This window comes from Canis lupus, chromosome 13 (genome assembly GCF_011100685.1).
Source record: "Canis lupus familiaris isolate Mischka breed German Shepherd chromosome 13, alternate assembly UU_Cfam_GSD_1.0, whole genome shotgun sequence".
NCBI classification, from domain to species: domain Eukaryota; kingdom Metazoa; phylum Chordata; class Mammalia; order Carnivora; family Canidae; genus Canis; species Canis lupus.
In genome coordinates, this window is record NC_049234.1 from 20,258,889 (window position 1) to 20,277,443 (window position 18,555).

At 36.3% G+C, this 18,555-nt stretch overlaps 1 long non-coding RNA gene across 2 annotated transcripts in view; it reads left to right on the plus strand.

Annotated features, from left to right (window-relative positions):
- LOC111098538 overlaps window positions 1-18,555 on the plus strand; it is a 67,669-nt gene that overhangs the window by 14,621 nt on the left and 34,493 nt on the right. For both annotated transcript variants that reach the window (XR_005368290.1, XR_005368289.1), the window contains exon 4: window positions 16,397-16,547. This is a non-coding gene — a long non-coding RNA (uncharacterized LOC111098538). The remainder of the gene's footprint in view (window positions 1-16,396; window positions 16,548-18,555) is intronic.

The window sequence follows — 18,555 nt, forward strand, 5'->3', positions numbered from 1 at the left end:
ATATTATACAAATGGCTAACAAACACATGAAAAGATTCCCAACATCGCTGATCATTGAGGAAATGCAAACAAAATCAAGATCACAAGAAGATAACACCACATACCCATTAAGATGACTACCATCAAAAATCAAAACACAACAAAATAGAAAATAACAAGTGTTGCAAGGAAGTAGAGAAGTTAAAACTTTGTGTACTGTTAGTGGGAATGCAAAATAGTACAGCCACTATGGAAATAATATGGCAGTTTCTCAGAAAGCTGAAAGTAGAATTACCATATAATCTAGCAATTCCACTTCTGGATATATATTCAAAAAATTAAAGGCAAGATCTTTAATTGAACACTTATGTTCACAGCAGCACTATTATGGTAGCCAAAATATGCAGACAATTCAACTATTCAATGATGGAAAAAATGGATAAATAAAATGTGACATATAAATACAATAGAATATGATTCAGCCTTAAAAAGGAAGGGAATTTTGAAATATATTTCAATATGGGTAAACTTGAGGATATTTTGCCAAGTGAAATAAGCCAGCCACAAAAAGGCAAATACTGTGATTCCACTACCTTGAGGTACCTTGAGTAGTCAAATTCATATAAACACAAAGGAGAGTGGTGTTGCCTGCAAGGGGCTGAGACAAGAGGACATGGGGAATTGTTTAACAGATAATGAGTTTGAGTTTGAGTTTTTCAAGAAGTGTTCTGGAGTTTGGTTACACAAAAGTGTGTATATACTTAATACTGCTGAATAATACATTTAGAAATGGCTAAAGTAGTAAATTTCATGTTCTGTGGTCTTGTTTGTTTTTTGTTTTTACACCACAACTTTAAAATCCAATAGACTGAAAGGCTTAAAAACATGTACTTCTCTATGTCTCTAAATAACTATTTTCTTCACACCTAGTTCATTTAGACATAATCTAGAGACTTCCAATAATGCTGTGTAAAGATTTTTACCTCTTACACTCCATTGACCCTCCCTATTCTCTCATGATAATTATTTTACAATTTTTCTTAAATCCATATTAGTTTTCATTACTATGGTCAAGTAAAAACTATATACTATGAAGATTGATTGATTGATTAATTGATTGATTTATGATAGAGAGAGAGAGAGAGAGAGAGAGGCAGAGACACAGGCAGAGGGAGAAGAAGCAGGCCCCATGCAGGGAGCCCGATGCAGGACTCGATTCTGGGACTGCAGGATTGCACCCTGGGCCAAAGGCAGGCACTAAACCGCTGAGCCACCTAAGGATCCCCATATACTATGAAATCATGTACTGTATATGATTATATTTACATTCCTGAATAATTTTGTTTTTCTGTGATTGTTGGTTTTCTTTCCTCTCTCCCTCCCTTCCTATCTCCTATTTCCTTTCTATCCCTCCCTCCCTCCCTCCCTCCCTCCCTCCCTCCCTCCCTCCCTCCCTCCTCCTTCCTTCCTTCCTTCCTTCCTTCCTTCCTTCCTTCCTTCCTTCCTTCTTTCCTTCCCTCCCTCCCTCCCTCCCTCCCTCCCTCCCTCCTTCCCTCCATCCTGATATCTTGGAGTGTTTGCTAATCTGTGATTGGTTGTACAGTGTAGAGAATGGTTCCTAGTCCTGCACAAACCTACTGAGGAGCCATGTTGGGGGTGCCCCAGAATTGTTTTTTGCAAAAGGAATGGAGAAGGAAAAGTGTATCCACTGGTTCCTTAATGATCCTTGATGACTGGGGTTTGCCTCATAGGTCATTAATCTTCTCACGTTTCTTCAATACATGTACATGAGTGCTGGACAGATGCCTCACACCAGATAAGCCCCGGGAAGGAAATTGAAATATGTGGCACAGCTGAGGTGAGGTGTGGTCAAGGTACAGTTGTGTACGCATTACATTGTTTAAAACTAGCTGCTTCAGCCATGGCTGGCATCAAAGGCTGGGAACAAGAAGTATACAATATAGACTGCTCTTTGTACCTCTATTAAATGCAACCTGTCATCGGACTTCAAGGTAGTAGCTGGCTGACATCTCTATAAAAGACTTAATAGAGGAGGCTACTGGAACAAGTTACCTTGTTCCTACCGCTAAGTGACCAGGCGACACTCTTAGCTGTAAGAAACTTTTTCTTTTTTCTTTTTTTTTAAAGATTTATTTATTTATGATAGACATAGAGAGAGAGAGAGGCAGAGGCACAGGAGGAGGGAGAAGCAGGCTCCATGCAGGGAGCCTGACGTGGGACTCTATCCTGAGACTCCAGGATCGCGCCCTGGACCAAAGGCAGGCGCCAAGCTGCTGAGCCACCCAGGGATCCCCAAGAAACTTTTTCAAACCTGCATCCTTCATCCAGGAATTAGGACCTCTGATCCAGTGGAGTCTAGGTTTGTGGGGCTGGGAAAAACAGATTCTGCAAGAGGGTGATTGGTACTAGTTAAGAGAGACCAACCCTACCTCAACCCTTTGGCTCCCAGACACAGGTGTTTTAATGACTAAGACACAGCAGGCTAGTGTACATCCTACACCCTGGATGATGTTGAACCTGAGCCCACATCTTGGTTGAGAATGTAGAAGGCCATTCCATGTTCTCTTAGGCAACTGCTTTTAGGTGAGGAGATATAAGGTAGATCCACTTTGGCTTGAAAATTAGCTACTTGTTTTGAGGGAAGCTGTGGGATTTCATGTTGGAAATAAGGCATCCCATGTTGTTCTTTTTCTTTATTTTACTACCTTATATTATTAAATATCTTCTTCAGTAATTTCCCAAGAAAGATTCTATGGGAGGCAGCTTTTGAACCATAATCTAAAAATGTCTTTATTCTAATTTTACCCTTGAATGATACTTTGACATGTTGTAGAATTCTAAAGTTGAAAACCACATTTGTCTTAGAATATTAAAGGTTTCTTTTTCAATTGTCTTCCAGTCAGTATTTCGTTGAGAAGTCTTATGCCATTGTGATAACTGATTCTTTGTGACCTTTTGTTTACAATTTTTCCTAAAGTTCTGATGTCATATGGATTCCTTTTTCCTAAAAAAATTGAGGGATTCTTTTTACCTTTTGGGAAATGTTCTTGTAGAATTTAATTTGATACTTCATTTCTTGGGCATTTGTTAGTTAGATGTTAGACTTCCTGGGTTGATTCTTGAGTTATCTTTTCTTTCCTGTTTTTGATATCTTCATCAATTTTTTCTTCTCTGGGTTTTTTTTCTGAATTTAAGTTTTAGTAATTTTGTTTTTATGTGGGGCTATTTCTTATTTTCTGATTATTCACTTTTTATGACATCATATTCTTACTTGTGAATCACTTTCGGCCCTTATCTCATTTGATTAGTTAAGTAATCCTTTGCTAACTCTTCTTTTTTTTTTTTAAGTAAATTTTATTTTGTGATTTAGAAGGTAGTATGACTTAGACTTTCTAGTGCTGTATAATCCATTCATTTATTCATTGATTCAACCTTTCAACAAATGGCTATTGCATGCTATTATATACCATGAACTATTCCAAGTGTTGGAAATACCAAGTTGTAGCTGGCTATTCTTACATAACACTGAGACATTAAAATGTCAGCATCAATGGGGATGATTGGATGGAGGCGTATCAATGGTGAATTTAGCTATTACTCTGGGGAACTGCTCTCATTCTATTTCTAGACCATTGTTCAGGAATGGCTCAACTTTTCTAGAGAAATTTTCTCTAATCTTTTGCCAGTGGGCTGGGGAGATTGAGAGATAATAAGTTTGATTGCCTATGTTCTGTACTTGGGTGGGAGCTGATTGTCACACTGTTCATTATGTAGGATTTTTATTATTCCCCTTTAAAAAATCTAGGTCCCTGTCCTTACCTTCCTCTCTGTCTTGTATTCCTTTGTATAAGGTCTCTCTGTTTCAATTATTCCACATATTTAAGTCCTCTTTTTCTTCTAATTGAATTCAACTCTTTGGGCTGGGCCTGGAGAATTTTGGTGTATAATTTCCCTTTATGTAAATTTTTAAGCTTTTTTTTTTCTGTTTTATGGATATCTGGTGCCTTACATCCCAGAAAGTGTGGTAGAAGGAATTCTACAATGGCTTTAGGGATTCTATCCTCTGATGTAAAATCCTCTCCTCCAGGTTGTTGGTAGGACCTGTGGATGTGATGGGATGTCACTATGTCACTCCTGTGATTAGGCTACACTACATGACAAAGATAAAAAGATCTGCAGATATAATTAAAGTCCTTAATCACTTGACTTTGAGCTAGTAAAGAAAGAGATTGTCCTAGATGGGCCTGACACAATCACGTGAGCTCTTAAAATAGGTCAGAAAGATTCCAAATGAAAGAGATTCTCTTGCTGGCCTTGAAAAAGTAAGCTTCCTTGTTGTGATGAAGTGCCATGGCTAGCATATGAAGGCATCTCTAAGAGCAGAAGGCAATCCTCTCAGCTGAGAGCCAGCAAGAAAACAGGGATCTCAAACCTACAGCTACAAGGAACTGGCTGAATGAACTCAGAAGACCTTGAGCCCCAGATGAAAATCCAACTTGACCAATACCTGATTTCTGCTTTGTGAGACTGAGCAGAAAGCCCACTTATATTGTGCTCAGCCTTCTGACGTCCAGAAACTGATAGATAATAAATTCATGATGCTTTTAGCTTCTGCTATTTGTGTGAATTCGTTACATAACAATAGAAATCCAAAACACCACGCTAAATGCTTGATACGGATATTTTTTTACTATTGCTGTTGAACTTACATTTTAAACTAGTGGCCTTTCAGTACCTAATTTGGGTAAGAAAAAAATGCAAGCTTGATCATGTATATAATTTACATAACTTATCTTAGAAATATGCTCAGTTAAAGCACAGGCCTAATTTTGGAGATGGAATTTGAGAAAACACTGAACTAAGTTGCCTCAAATAATAAGGCAACATGAATATTAATACTAATATTAGCCCTAGAAGCCCTGGGCTGTAAGAGTTTAGAGGTCTCAGGAAGGAAGAAGTTGTTTCTGGAGAGGGAGTAAACAATGCCTTCCACATGTGGCTGAAGATTCAGGTATGAGAGATGAGCTATGGGAAATGCTCACTGGACTTTAGGAATAGTGAAGTCTGATACCAATGTTTAGCTGTTTTCCGTTTAGTGTGGTAATTTGTCTATTATTCTTAATATTTGGCAAATTCTGTTTTGCATTTAAAACTTTTAAAAAAGAAATGCAGTCCAGATTTTTTCCTTCATATATGCATTTTATATTTATATATGCTTTCCAGAGTAGACCACCATGATGTGTTAGAAGTTTGGCCTCACAAGTCAAACACATTTCCAGCTCTCCTCACGTATCCTATTCTCATGATCATCTGGACACATATGGTTGGGAATTTCAAAGTCATCTTATTGAAAACAGCCTCATTGCAAACCGCATTGCACAGAATGAGCCCTGATATGAATTGACTACCCTTTATGTAGATGGCTTGCATACAATAAACCTTCATTAACTTCAAATATCAGGCACCAGCATATTAAGGGAAGAAAAAGAGAATGAGCAGTTTTGGTCATCTGGGGATTAGCAATTTGTTGCATTGAAATAGACATAACTTGTAACAAATTAACATTTGATTAATGAGATTTAAGGCCATGTGACTATGTTTGTATGTAGGGAAGGAAATGAAAAATGAGCAGATTTTTCTGTCTGGGACAAATGGAATGGGACTGATCACAGCAGTCTATGAATTGTGTTTAACTTAACAGGAGTTGTGCTTCCAAGCCCAGCTAGCCAGGCTTGAACTGTCCTCTGCAGTATCTAGTGCATGCTGCTTCATGGCAGTACAAAAATGAAGATCGGGCTGCCTGGGTGGCTCAGCAGTTCTGTGTCTGCCTTCTGTTCAGGATGTGATCCCGGAGTCCTGGGATCGAGTCCCACATGGGGCTTCCTGCATGGAGTTTGCTTCTCCCTCTGCCTATGTCTCTGCCTCTCTCTCTCTGTATGTCTCTTATGAATAAATAAATAAAATCTTTAAAAAAAAATGAAGATTACCTCCTACAAAAAAATATAAACATAAAATCCTTATGTGAGATGAATCTGTAAGAAGGGTATTTTACAAGATAAAAGCAGCATGTGAGGATAAAGTAAATCAGCTCTAAGAGTTTTAGATGGGCACAAAATATTTAGAAAAGGTTAGAAGATTGTCCACAATGACACAAGCCTTTCACTCAGTTATTTGTAGGACATAGAAAAATACTGGAATCTGAGAGATTGATTTTATTTAAATACATTATTTTGAGAATGGTTGTTGAGGAGTAATATGGAAATAAATGCATCTGTAGAACAGAAACATAAGAAAGGTTTGGTATTTTTGAATGATGAAGCCAAATAAGAAAGACTTGACCATGATTTTTAGCAGTGTTAGATAAACTACAGTGTTTTTCTATGACATGGGAGCAATGTCTCCAGTATTTCCAAGAACCCCAACTAAAAGCCAGCATTTATTAAGTGCCTAATGTATACCATGCACTTAACCTTTTTTTTTTTTGCTTATTTTCTTTTTTTTTAAATAATAAATTTATTTTTTATTGGTGTTCAATTTGCCAACATACAGAATAACACCCAGTACTCATCCCGTCAAGTGCCCCCTCAGTGCCTGTCACCCATTCACCCCCACCCCCCGCCTTCCTCCCCTTACACTTAACATTTCTTATTTCATTTAATACTTGTAACAATCTGAGATGGGAAATATCACCATCCCCATTTCAGATAGGAGTTAACCGAGTCACAAATAATTTGGTACAAGTGAGAATCAAATCTTAGCAGTTTAAGTCAAGAGAGCTATTTTCAACTGCTACTTAACTATTCTTTCCCTGGAAAGCACATGCCAATTTTCAATCATTGCTGCCACGTGACTTTCTTAGGATAAAATGGAAGCATCTGAAGCATCTTCGACTTTCTGTGTGATGCAAATGGAATGGGCTCTTGGTTTGGTGACTGATTTTATGTCTATTATTTAAAACAAACGGCATAGTAGCTGCACTTTTATTGCACATAATTAATGTGCTTAGTCAACATGTTTTAGTGTGCCTGTGGTCGTCATCTTTACCCAATGTGTTAAAAAAAAAAAACCCAATCCACACCCAAAGCCACTCTCAACTGGTGATGAATTGAATAGCACTCCTGCTACAGGAAGCAATAAATGAGGCAACAGGGGTGTCTCCCTGGCTCAGCTAGCTAAAGTGTCTGCCTTCAGCTCAGGTCATGACCCTGGGATCCTGGGATTGAGCCCCACATTAGGCTCCCTGCTCAGTAGGGAGTCTGTTTCTCCCTCTGCCTCTCTGCCTCACTCATGCTCAAATAAATAAGTAAAATCTCTAAAAATAATTTTAAAAAGCAGCAGCAACTTCCTTGCCATATGACTTGATTTTACCTCTTTTTCTTGGCACTTCACTCTTTTGACATTCTTTTAATGGTAGATTTTTCTATCAAGGCTGGGTTTCTCTAGTTTTTAGGCATTCAGAAAGAAGATTGAATTCTTTGTCAGATGTAGCCTTAATGAAAAGGTGGTAGTGGAGTTGATCATTGATAGGACTCCCTATGAAAAATAATTTGATCTTTCAATCAGCTTCTAAACCAGGAATTTCCAGAAAAGTTATTGGAACACATCTGCTTTGCCATGGCACCTTAAGATAGGCAGAGACCAAACACTAAACGTCATAGAGCAAATAATAGGAATGTTTGCATTGCAATCTTCTATTTCGAGAGTCAATTGAGTAGGGCACAACAGAAATCTAATAGGATCTATATACCTGAGATCTAGAAATAATATTTGAAAAACACTGAAAGTCATTCAAATTTACTGCCATATCTAATTTTCCAAGTTGTTGTGATAATTTCAACCCTACCAAGTGGCCATAGCAACTATCTCTGGAAATGTATGACCCCAGGTGAGTTGAGATAGAGAAAACCGAGCTGGTGCTGAGCAATTTCCATATATCACCTCTTTTCTCAGAGAAGTTAATTTCATTGGTTGCTGAGCTCTGTGTACATGATCTGAAAGCTCATAGCAGGGAGGAACCTGAATTAAAAACAGAGCTCCCTCACATGATTCATCACCACAGACTTGGGCCCCTTGTGGGGAGAAACTTTGGAGATCTTAAAAATGGAGCCAATGAATAAAAAGTCACAGATCAAAGGATAGAAACATTTATAGTCATGAATACTTTTAAGTAATCCATAAAACAGCCTTTACATCATATATGTTACTTAATTTGAACATCCTGTTTTTGATCCTATAAGGGGTCTGTGGGTTAAATGCGATTTGAATATTGGCAGTTGCAGTAGGCAGTGTTCTGATGGATGGCAACCTGCAGTGGTATAAGTAGTCATTATGGGGCAGAAAAAAATCATGAAATAATTTTGAAACTATAAATTTGATATAACTAGTATCTCGGCCATCAGCAAATTTCCTTATAATATAAGCTTCCATTTTATTGTTATCACTTTTTTCTACTTTTTGGAATTGTGACTCAATGAAAATGGGAGAACAATATAGTGTCATAAAACAGGTCTTCATGTTAGGAGCTGAGCTTTTTCAGTTCCTTTCTCAATATTTAACTAATTTGTTTATTCATTCATTTATCAAATAAACATGTATTGAGTGTCTATAAATGTGGTAGACATTCTAAGTATTGCCTTGTTGGAGTTACATATCCTAGACAAGGCACTTGAATTCTGAGATTTACTTTCCTCTTTTCTATAATAGAGAAAATGATATATTTCTTAAAAAAGAAAAAATACCTAAAAGATTGTGTGTATGTATATGTACGTTTGTAGTGCAGTTTAGATACTGTTTAGAATAGCTATTTGTACAATGTGTATTGTGTAAATATACACTATTATCATAGCTATCTTAAAAGCAACGAAAACACCATTTCTCCCAGACTGTTTCCCCAAAGTGACATTTATTAAGATAATTCTCAATATTGTGTCTTTGTTTTGTTGGGATTGATTTTGCTCTTGAAGTCTGAAATTTTCCACTGACAGTCTAGAACAGTCTTCTTCTGAATCAGATTCTGACTATGTTGACCATGAGTTCTCATGGCTGTACCTTTCTTTACCTTTCATGGATAGACTTTTCACCATGACAGTGGTCAAATTCAGAGTAGGAGTACTTTGAGTATGATGGCATTACTCAGATTGGGATTATGGTCACTATTGCTGACTCTGTGCCTTATATTTGTAGGTTCATTTATATTAGGTATCAGCTGAACAGTTTAAGATTCCTTAAATCTGAGAAGCGAGGTCAGATATTAATATCCCATCTTATAGATGACAAAAATTGAGGCTCAGAGAGTTGTAAACCAGTATATGGTAACTTATGGAAAAGAATTCAACACTAAAATTTTTCTGTGTTTATTTCACTACTTAATGATTTTCCATGATGTACTGTATCTCATTATGGGAGTACATTATACTATCAAAGTGTGGAGATATATGAACAGTTTGAAACTCCGAAAAAAAAAAAAAAAACACCTTGAAGTAAACTGTAATTTATTTGCTTTCAGCCATGATTAATTTATTTGGAAATATCAACAAAAATGAAATTTTTATGTTTATACTATACTATACTTAAAGGAGTATAGATTAAGTTATTTGTATACTACCTTAGCATTTTTTGTCATGTTAATCTCATGTCTATATTATAATTTGCTTGGTATTTTTCTTTAAATGTGATTCTTTGCTTTTGGTTAAATACATTTTTAGAACAAATTTTATGTCTTTGTTGTAAATGAAAAGCTAAGATAGCTTGCCATAAAAATAAGGTAATCAATAAATAAAGGGATAACTATTAGAATAAAGCATAGATGTGTCCAAACACCTCACATAATTGTCAATTGTTCATTTTAACTAGAGTGAAGCACACTTTAGGATACTCTAGGTTTTTTTTTAATTTTTTTATTTATTTATGATAGTCACACACACACACACACAGAGAGAGAGAGAGAGAGAGAGAGAGAGAGAGAGAGAGGCAGAGACACAGGCAGAGGGAGAAACAGGCTCCATGCACCGGGAGCCCGATGCGGGATTCGATCCTCGGTCTCCAGGATCACGCCCTGGGCCAAAGGCAGCCGCTAAACCGCTGAGCCACCCAGGGATCCCTAGGATACTCTAGGCTTAAAAAATATGAGACAATATTCTATTGTTATACAATGCCACTGCCTATAACTTTTGGTATTCTCATACTTCATTAAAACTGACTTAAATTTATAGAACCTATAAAGTTATGGGTTCTGTAAGTTTTACAGATTGCTTCTTTATTTCTATCTATTGTGTGGTATGATGTCTCATAATTTTTCTCTAAAATCCATTCTCTTTTTGATTTTAGTATTAGGTCCCTCCTCATACCACCAAATTTTAACCAGACACATGATTGGCTAACCATAAGCATACTTCTTAGCTTTCATTGTAATTAGATATGGCCCTATAACTAAATCATGACCAATGAGGTGTGAGCAAAAGTGATGTATGTAAGTTTCATATTACCAGCTTAGAAAGAGACCATTTGCATTCTGATTTTCCTTCCTCTTTCCCACAACCTTCAATTTAAGGACATACAAAGAAAATACTTTAGCGAATCAGAGAACAAGAAAGAATGGAGTTGGGTTCTGTGATGACCTTGTGAGGAAGCCTTCGCTCTTCTGGACTGGCTACCAGAATAAATTTTTATGTGAAAAAAATTAAATTTTTGCTTTTGTTACATATTAGTTAAGGAGTTAAATGGAAGCCTTACTAATAAATTTAGTCCTCTCTCTCTCTTCCTCTCTTTTTAGTGGAGACTTTTTTTATTAATGATTCAAGCAATGGACTTTACTTATTTTTTTAGTTGTTTATTTCAAACCCAGAGAAGATATTCAAGAATAGATAAAAATACAAAAACAAATTAAAAACAAACCAACCCCTACCCCCCAATAAAAAAAAAAACAAAAAAAACAAAACAAAAAACTCCTGGAACTAACAAGCGATTATTGTAAGGTTGCAGCATGCAAAATTAATATACAAAAGTCAATGGCTTTTCCATATACCAGCAATGAACATGTAGGATTTGAAATTGAAAACATATTACTGCTTAATTTAACACCTTCTAAAAGATATACTTAGGTGTAAATCTAACGCAGTATATATAAGACCTACATAAGGAAAACTACAAAACTGATGAAAAAAAACACAAAGAATTAAATAAATGGAGAGACAGTCCATGCTCATGGATAAGAAGACACTATTTTTGAGATGTCAGTTCTTCCCAATTTGATTTATAGATTCAACACAATCTAATGAAAATCCCAGAAAATTATTTTGTGTATGTGGAAAACTGATCCTACAGTTTATATGGATGGTCTAAAGACCCAGAGTAGCCAACTTAATATTAAAGGATTACGACAAAGTCTAGGACTGACACTACCTGACTTTAAGGCTTACTATAAAGCTACAGTAATTCAGAGAGTATGGTATTGGTAAAAAAAAAAAAAAAAAAAAAAGGCATATAGATCAATGGAACAGAACAGAGAGCCCAGAAATAGACTCACATAAATATAGACAACTGATCTTTGTTGGAGCAAAAGCATTACAGTGGTGTGAGATAAGCTTTTTTTCAACAAATGGTGCTGGAGCAACTGGACATCTATATGCAAAAAGAAAAAAATCTAGACACAGACCTTCCCATCCTTCCCCCCAAAATGACTCAAAATGGATCATAGACCTAATGTAAGATGAAAAACATAAAACCCCTAGAAAATAATATAGGAGAAAATCCAGATGATCTTGAATATGATGGTGACTTTCTGGATGAAAACCAAAGGCACAATTCTTGAAAGTAGTAATAGATAAGCTGGACTTTATTAAAATTAAAACTTCTGCTCTGCAAAATCCAAGCTCAAAAGAATGAGTGGACAGACTCCCAATGAAGAGAAAATATTTGCAAGACATGCATCTGATAAAGAACTATTATCCAAAATATACAAAGAACTCTTAAACTCTATAGTAAGGAAAAAGAACCCACTTTTTAAAAAAATAAGCCCCAAACCTGAGCAGACACCTTATCAAAGAAAATATACAGGTAGTAAATGCAAGAAAAGATGCTCCATATCATATATAATTAGGGAGATTTAAGTTAAAACAAGTACTTATTAGATACCAGTAAGTACCAGTTATAATTGTTGAATTCCAAAACACTGTCAATACCCAATACTAGTGAGGAAATACAGTAACAGAAACTCTTTCATTGTTGGTGGGAATGCAAAATGGTATAGCCACTTTGGAAAACAGTTTTGCAGTTACTTACAAAACTAAACATTGTTTAGTTATCATATGATCCAGCAATGGTATTTGGTAATAGCAAATGCATTTGGAGTATAAGAAAAAGAGGAGTGAAGAATGACTCCAAGATGGTTGGTATGAACAACTGGATGAATTAAAGATGCTTATGGGGAGTAGTGTGGGCCTGGAAGTATAAATTTTGGGAGTCACTGGTATACAAATATCCTAAAGCTATGGAACCCAATGATACCAACTAGAGAATGACTGAAGATAATAATCACTCAGTAAATGAGAGCTGTATAGCCATATCCAAATCTATTTATTGAGGAAAATGTTGATCCTGTCTGAAGAGTCTCCAGAGGTGATGTGTCCTACTCTCCTTGTGAAGCACAAACATCTAATATCCAATTCATGTAGCTTTTCTCAAAGTTGGCAAGCCAAAAAATTTAGTTTGATTTTAATATTCTTTTAGAATCATAATTGAGGGCATTGGAGTTAGAGGAAGATAGACATAAAAGTAAGCATTGACTCTAGCAATGGGAAAATTATAATCCCTTATTATGGTGCAGGCATATGCTTCCAATGGAAATAGGCAGTGGTGCTACAGAGTATGTAGGAATAACCCCTGACTCAACCTATATAAAAGGTGCAAATGGGTGATTAAATTAAAGCTTTGAGAAAAATGACAATAAATATAAACAGATCAGTTGAAATTAACTATGTACAGAAGATGAGTAGAACGATGTCCAAGAGGGCATACATACAAAGACCATAATATCTTAGGCTTCTAAAGAGATGCCTTGTCTAAATAAGGCCTCAATGTTAGACTCTGATTTTTTAACATATGGTTTAGAGGAAAATATTTTTATAAAAAATGCTTCTGCATCTGCTTGAAGGTTTCCCTGTACATTTTACTATCTTTTGAATAATGATAAGATAAATTCATTCCCAGGAGAGTTGTCTCTCTTAATGAACTAGTATCTTCTGTTATTCAGACTCTGAGTATATTTTGCCTTGGATGACAAGAAGCCCAGAGCCAGAATTAATGCTCAGTCATAATAGCTATAACCTATGTTTCTGATCAGTTTATTTTCCCTTGGAGTCTATTGTGTTTTCTGTTTCTACTGTTAAATAATGTGATTATGTGCTTGTCTTTCATGGTAAGCCAACGCAAAACCTTTTTGAAGTAGGGTGAGGATAAACTATCTATAAATATACATATAAATACTGCATAGTCCAGATGGAAAGCAGGCATCATTTAATACTTTTGGAACTGCAAAAATCATGTACATGTTAGATTGTAATGCATTCTAAGGTTCACATTTATGCAGCTGTTGAATCATGCGAGAGAGCCTGCTTGGCATTGTTCCTTCTAGTTTATGTAACCATTTTGTTATTTTGCTAATTTTAACCTCCTTTTCTCTCTTTCATTCAATCACAAAATATCTATCCCACACAAAGTATGTGGCATTTTTTTCTCTTCACCATCACCTGCCCTATTTCTAAGGAGTTCCTCTGGTAACTGATGCTTCCTGCTTTCCCCTTATACCCTTTCATTTATGTGGTTATTCTCGGAGCCATTACGGCAGTACAAACTCACTCCCTGGCTACAAATCATGGGTGCATGGGTAGTTACCTTACCCAAGACTGGTAAATAAAAACCTTTATCTGATTAGATATGAGATGCTCTAGTTTAGTTTAACTGCTCTCTAGAGGAAGTAAAAATCCAATCATTGTTGGCTTATTCTGTTATTTTGCAGAACAAGCTGGTCAGTGAAAAGAGTGAAATAGCTGTATGAGGTGGGATAGAGATGAAAGCGGTAGTTCTAATATATGAGATTGCCAAAATGGGCCTGTTGGACTCCAGAAAGAGGCGTACCACCAGGAAACCTATAGCTTACACAGGGACATGGGACTAAAAACTAAATTTGACATGCCATATTGACATTCACCATTACCTCACATTCTACACAATCCTCAGATGTAGGACTCATGCAGTCAGACTATGGATTGTCTGCCTAGAAAGGGAGAATTATGACTTAGGTCATGGAAATAAAATCTAGTTACAATATTGTGCAAAATAAACACTCTGTCCTGATGAATAAAAGGTACCAAACCTTTGCAGAGCTCCAACATGTAAAAGTGAAATAGGAAATCTCGCAGAAGCACTATAGTCCTATGATCTAGCTTTAGCATAGAAAGTAGAAGGAAGTAAAAAATGGGTATCAATAATAGTTTTATAAGTATCAGAGAATAACCTATTCTTTTTTTTTAATTTTTTAAAATTTTTATTTATTTATGATAGTCACAGAGAGAGAGAGAGAGAGAGGCAGAGACATAGGCAGAGGGAGAAGCAGGCTCCATGCACCGGGAGCCCGATGTGGGATTCGATCCCGGGTCTCCAGGATCGCGTCCTGGGCCAAAGGCAGGCGCCAAACCGCTGCGCCACCCAGGGATCCCAGAGAGTAACCTATTCTTAAAAGCAACCAAAAATGGCTTCTTGTAAAGGGAATCATCAGTCTTCATAATTAAAAGCATAAGCAATGAAATAAAAAGTTAATAGATTAGCTGAGTAGCAAAAAGAAAAAAGAAGATTAAATTAGTGAATTCAAGGTTCTTGTATTAGATAAACAAAACCATCAAATTTGGTTATATTCTATTTATATAACATTTCCAAAAGAAAAAGAAAAATAATGAATACTTTGTGAAAACGTTAACAAAAAGAATGGTGATGTATGTGATAAAATAGAATTCAGGGTGAAAAATATTACACAGAAAAAGTAATGATTTATAGAGATAAAATTGTAATCCACCAGAAGCATGAATGCATCTTATTTAGGAGAAATATATACTAGAAATATAAATAATAGAAGAAACACAAGCATACACAGATACATGATATATATATATGGTAAAAGGTATTAGAAATATAAGCAATAGAAAAATCCACATGAACATGTTTTTTCACATGAACATATTAGTGGAAAGTTTTACCACACTTGTCTCAGAAACCAATGAATTAAATAGTCAAAAATGAACCTGTACAAATGAAAAGAAGATGGATGAATCATAGTAGAGTTAATTTAATCTTATTTTAACCAATTAAGAGAATATATTTGGTTTTGAAACACCAGTGGAATAGTTTTAAAGTTACGCATTATGATGCTGCCAAGAAGATTGAAAGATATTTTAAAAATATGAGCCCATATAATCCATATTTCATTAAAATTAATTTTAAATGAAATATGGATTGTGTATTAGCAAAAATTGTGTATGAGCAACAAAATATAACAAATGATAGGTAAATAAATAAAACTCAATTACTTTGACATTAGCAACAAAAGCATGCCAACCCCTTCTAAATTTTTAAGAGGAGATTAAAACTGAAATCACTGACTGTTTAGAAATGAGTAACAATGCAAACCAACAGGATGCAGTCAAAGTGATATTTAGGAAAATTAATACCCTTTATTGCATTTGGCGAAAACTAATATCCAAAATAAATGACCTAAGCTTTCATTTTTAGAAAGAAATAAAAGAACTAGTAAGTAAAACTAAATGAAACAGATGAAAAGAATTATTAAGTTTAACAGCATAGATTAGTGATTTCCAAACAGAATCATTCTTTGAGAAGGAAGTAAAATTTGAAAAAAAAAAAAAAAAAAAGGCCTGTGTGAGAGAAACAAAAAGAAAGGGAGAGAGAAGAGAGAGGGAGAAAAGAGATGGCTACTGAAAATAAAAGAGGAAGCATAAGCACATTTGTGAAGATCTTTTAAAAGAAGAACACACACACCCAAAAAAGGGGAAGAAAACCCGTTTGAACTTCAGATCTCACTTGAAACTGGCAGTGGCTTCTAGGGTATGCAATGAATGAGTTTATGAATATTCCCAAGTGTAGTATATGTTGCTTCAAAAATCCAAAGTGGCTCATCTTTCTTAATGGCAAAACACGTAAGATGCAACAATTGGAGCTAATCTTAGCAGAGATTTTTACATTAGAGTGAACTGTTAATACAGTGAGGGTTACTGTGAACTGTTTTGTGGTGGAGCACAGCAGCGTCAGCATAGCAGTGTGGCAAACCATGAATATTACTGTTTTCCTCTCTTGTAAAGCAAACGGGTTTTATCCTCCCTACTTGTAGGTTTCAAGAAGAATGCACTCACCAGACCGACAGTAGCATACCAAGTAGCACATCTAGCACAGTAGCTGAGATTGGGACTACTACTTGATGAAGATGATCATAGTTGAACATCACCTGTGACAATTCATATGGCTTTGCAGAGATGGGACAGGTGAATTGAATGGCACTACAATGGGGACAGTTACTCCTACATTTTGTCAAATTCCCTGAGTAAGTCTTTGATGGTGGGATGAAGGGTGGATGAAGGGTTCTTCTCAATGATGGTGGATGAAGGGTTCTTCTCAATGATGAAAAACTCTTTCTCATGATCTATGTGGACTAGTGATGAAAGGGCTTTTCAGAAGCTTCCACTTGGTCCTTCCTACCATAATGACTTTACTTTTTTTTTCTTTTTAAAGATTTTATTTATTCATGAGAGACAGAGAGAGAGAGGCAAAGACATAGGCAGACGGAGAAGCAGGCTCCCTGTGGGGAGCAGGAAGCCTGATGTGGGACTCGATCCCAGGACCTGCGGATCATGGCCTGAGCCAAAGGCAGATGCTAAACCACTGAGCCACCCAGGCGTCCCAACTTTATTTTTTTTCATGTATTTTTAAATTTGTTTTTATTGAAGCTCAATTTGCCAACATATAGTATAATACCCAGTGCTCATCCCATCAAGTGCCTTTAATCTACAGAACAGAAAATTGAATTTAGGGTTCTTCTACTTTCCAACAACATCTATCCTAGGTATATACGTGACCAGGGAAATAACCACAGGGTGATTCCATGGACCCGTTACAATAGTATAAGACAGATTTGGACAAAACTCTACTTATCACCTAGCCTCCATAAATTTCCTTTTTAGTAGTAGGAACGTGGAGGTGTTTTGGTTCACCTGACATTGTCGTCATCTCAGACACTGCATCTAACAGTTATTGGAATGCTGAGTACTGCCCTTCTCCAATACGTAAGTTACCTTGGCAAATGGGCATAGGTCACTTTGGGGAAAGGATTAAGAGGATATTTACCATATGTTACTCTGAGGCATTCCAGAGTCCTCTTGCCCTTTCGATAATTGACTTAATTCTGAAAAGTGAATAAAGAATCATAATTTTTCATCAAAGTCCTATGTCAATGACTCTGAAAGCATTATAATTTTTTTATTATGGCTGCTGACATCAGACCTCTATTTATCTGACATTGCTATTGTTTTTAAATTGTAAAAGCGAAGTAGCACAGTATGCTTTTCTATCTTGCCCTTAGGGACAGCATGAAGCAGCCCTTACAGGTTCCTTCAGGTTCCTGCAAACCAGTCTGATTTACTGTAGGTTATGTTTATTTTAAAGATTTTATTTATTTATTTTAGAGAAAGAGAGAGGGAGCACATGCACAGGCAGGGGGAGGAACAGAGGGGAAGGGAGAAAGAAAGAATCCCAAGCAGACTCATGCTGAGCACAGAGCCAAGGCAGGGCTTGATCCCAAGACCCTGAGATCATGACCTGAGCTGAAACCAAGAATCAGATGCTTAACCAACTGAGCACCCAGGCACCCCTGGTTTACTGTACATTATTAAAGCTGTATCCAGTTAACTTAAAGTTTTAAGTGTGCCACCTGGTTTCTGCTCTTCTAGAATTCAGATATGCACATTGTCAAGATCTCTTGCCATTTACCCTGCCCTGCAGAGGACAACCACAATCAAACTTTTTCTAAATGTTGAGAGTTACCCTCATTAGATAATTTTTTATTGTTTTAGTGAAAGTAGTATCCTATGATTCTTTCTGGTTTCACAAAATAAACCCCTTCTGAAATTCCTACTTCTTAGCCGACTTTCAAGACTGTGCCAGGAAGTCTTGGCATCTACTTGGCCATTTCCATGTCAACTTTTAAGGAGTGATCCTGACATAGTTTTATTTTTTTAAATATTTTATTTATTCATGAGAGACACACACAGAAAGAGGCAAAGACATAGGTAGAGGGAGAAACAGGTTCCCTGAGGGGAACCTGATGTGAGACTTGATCCCAGGACCCCAGGATCATGCCCTGAGCCAGAGACGCTCAACCACTGAGCCACCCAGGCATCCTCTGGGAGAGTTTTAGAAGAGATTTCATGTATCTGTCAGAATAGTGACTCCAAGTCATGTATAAGTGCTCCAATATCAATTTATCCCCCCAATAGG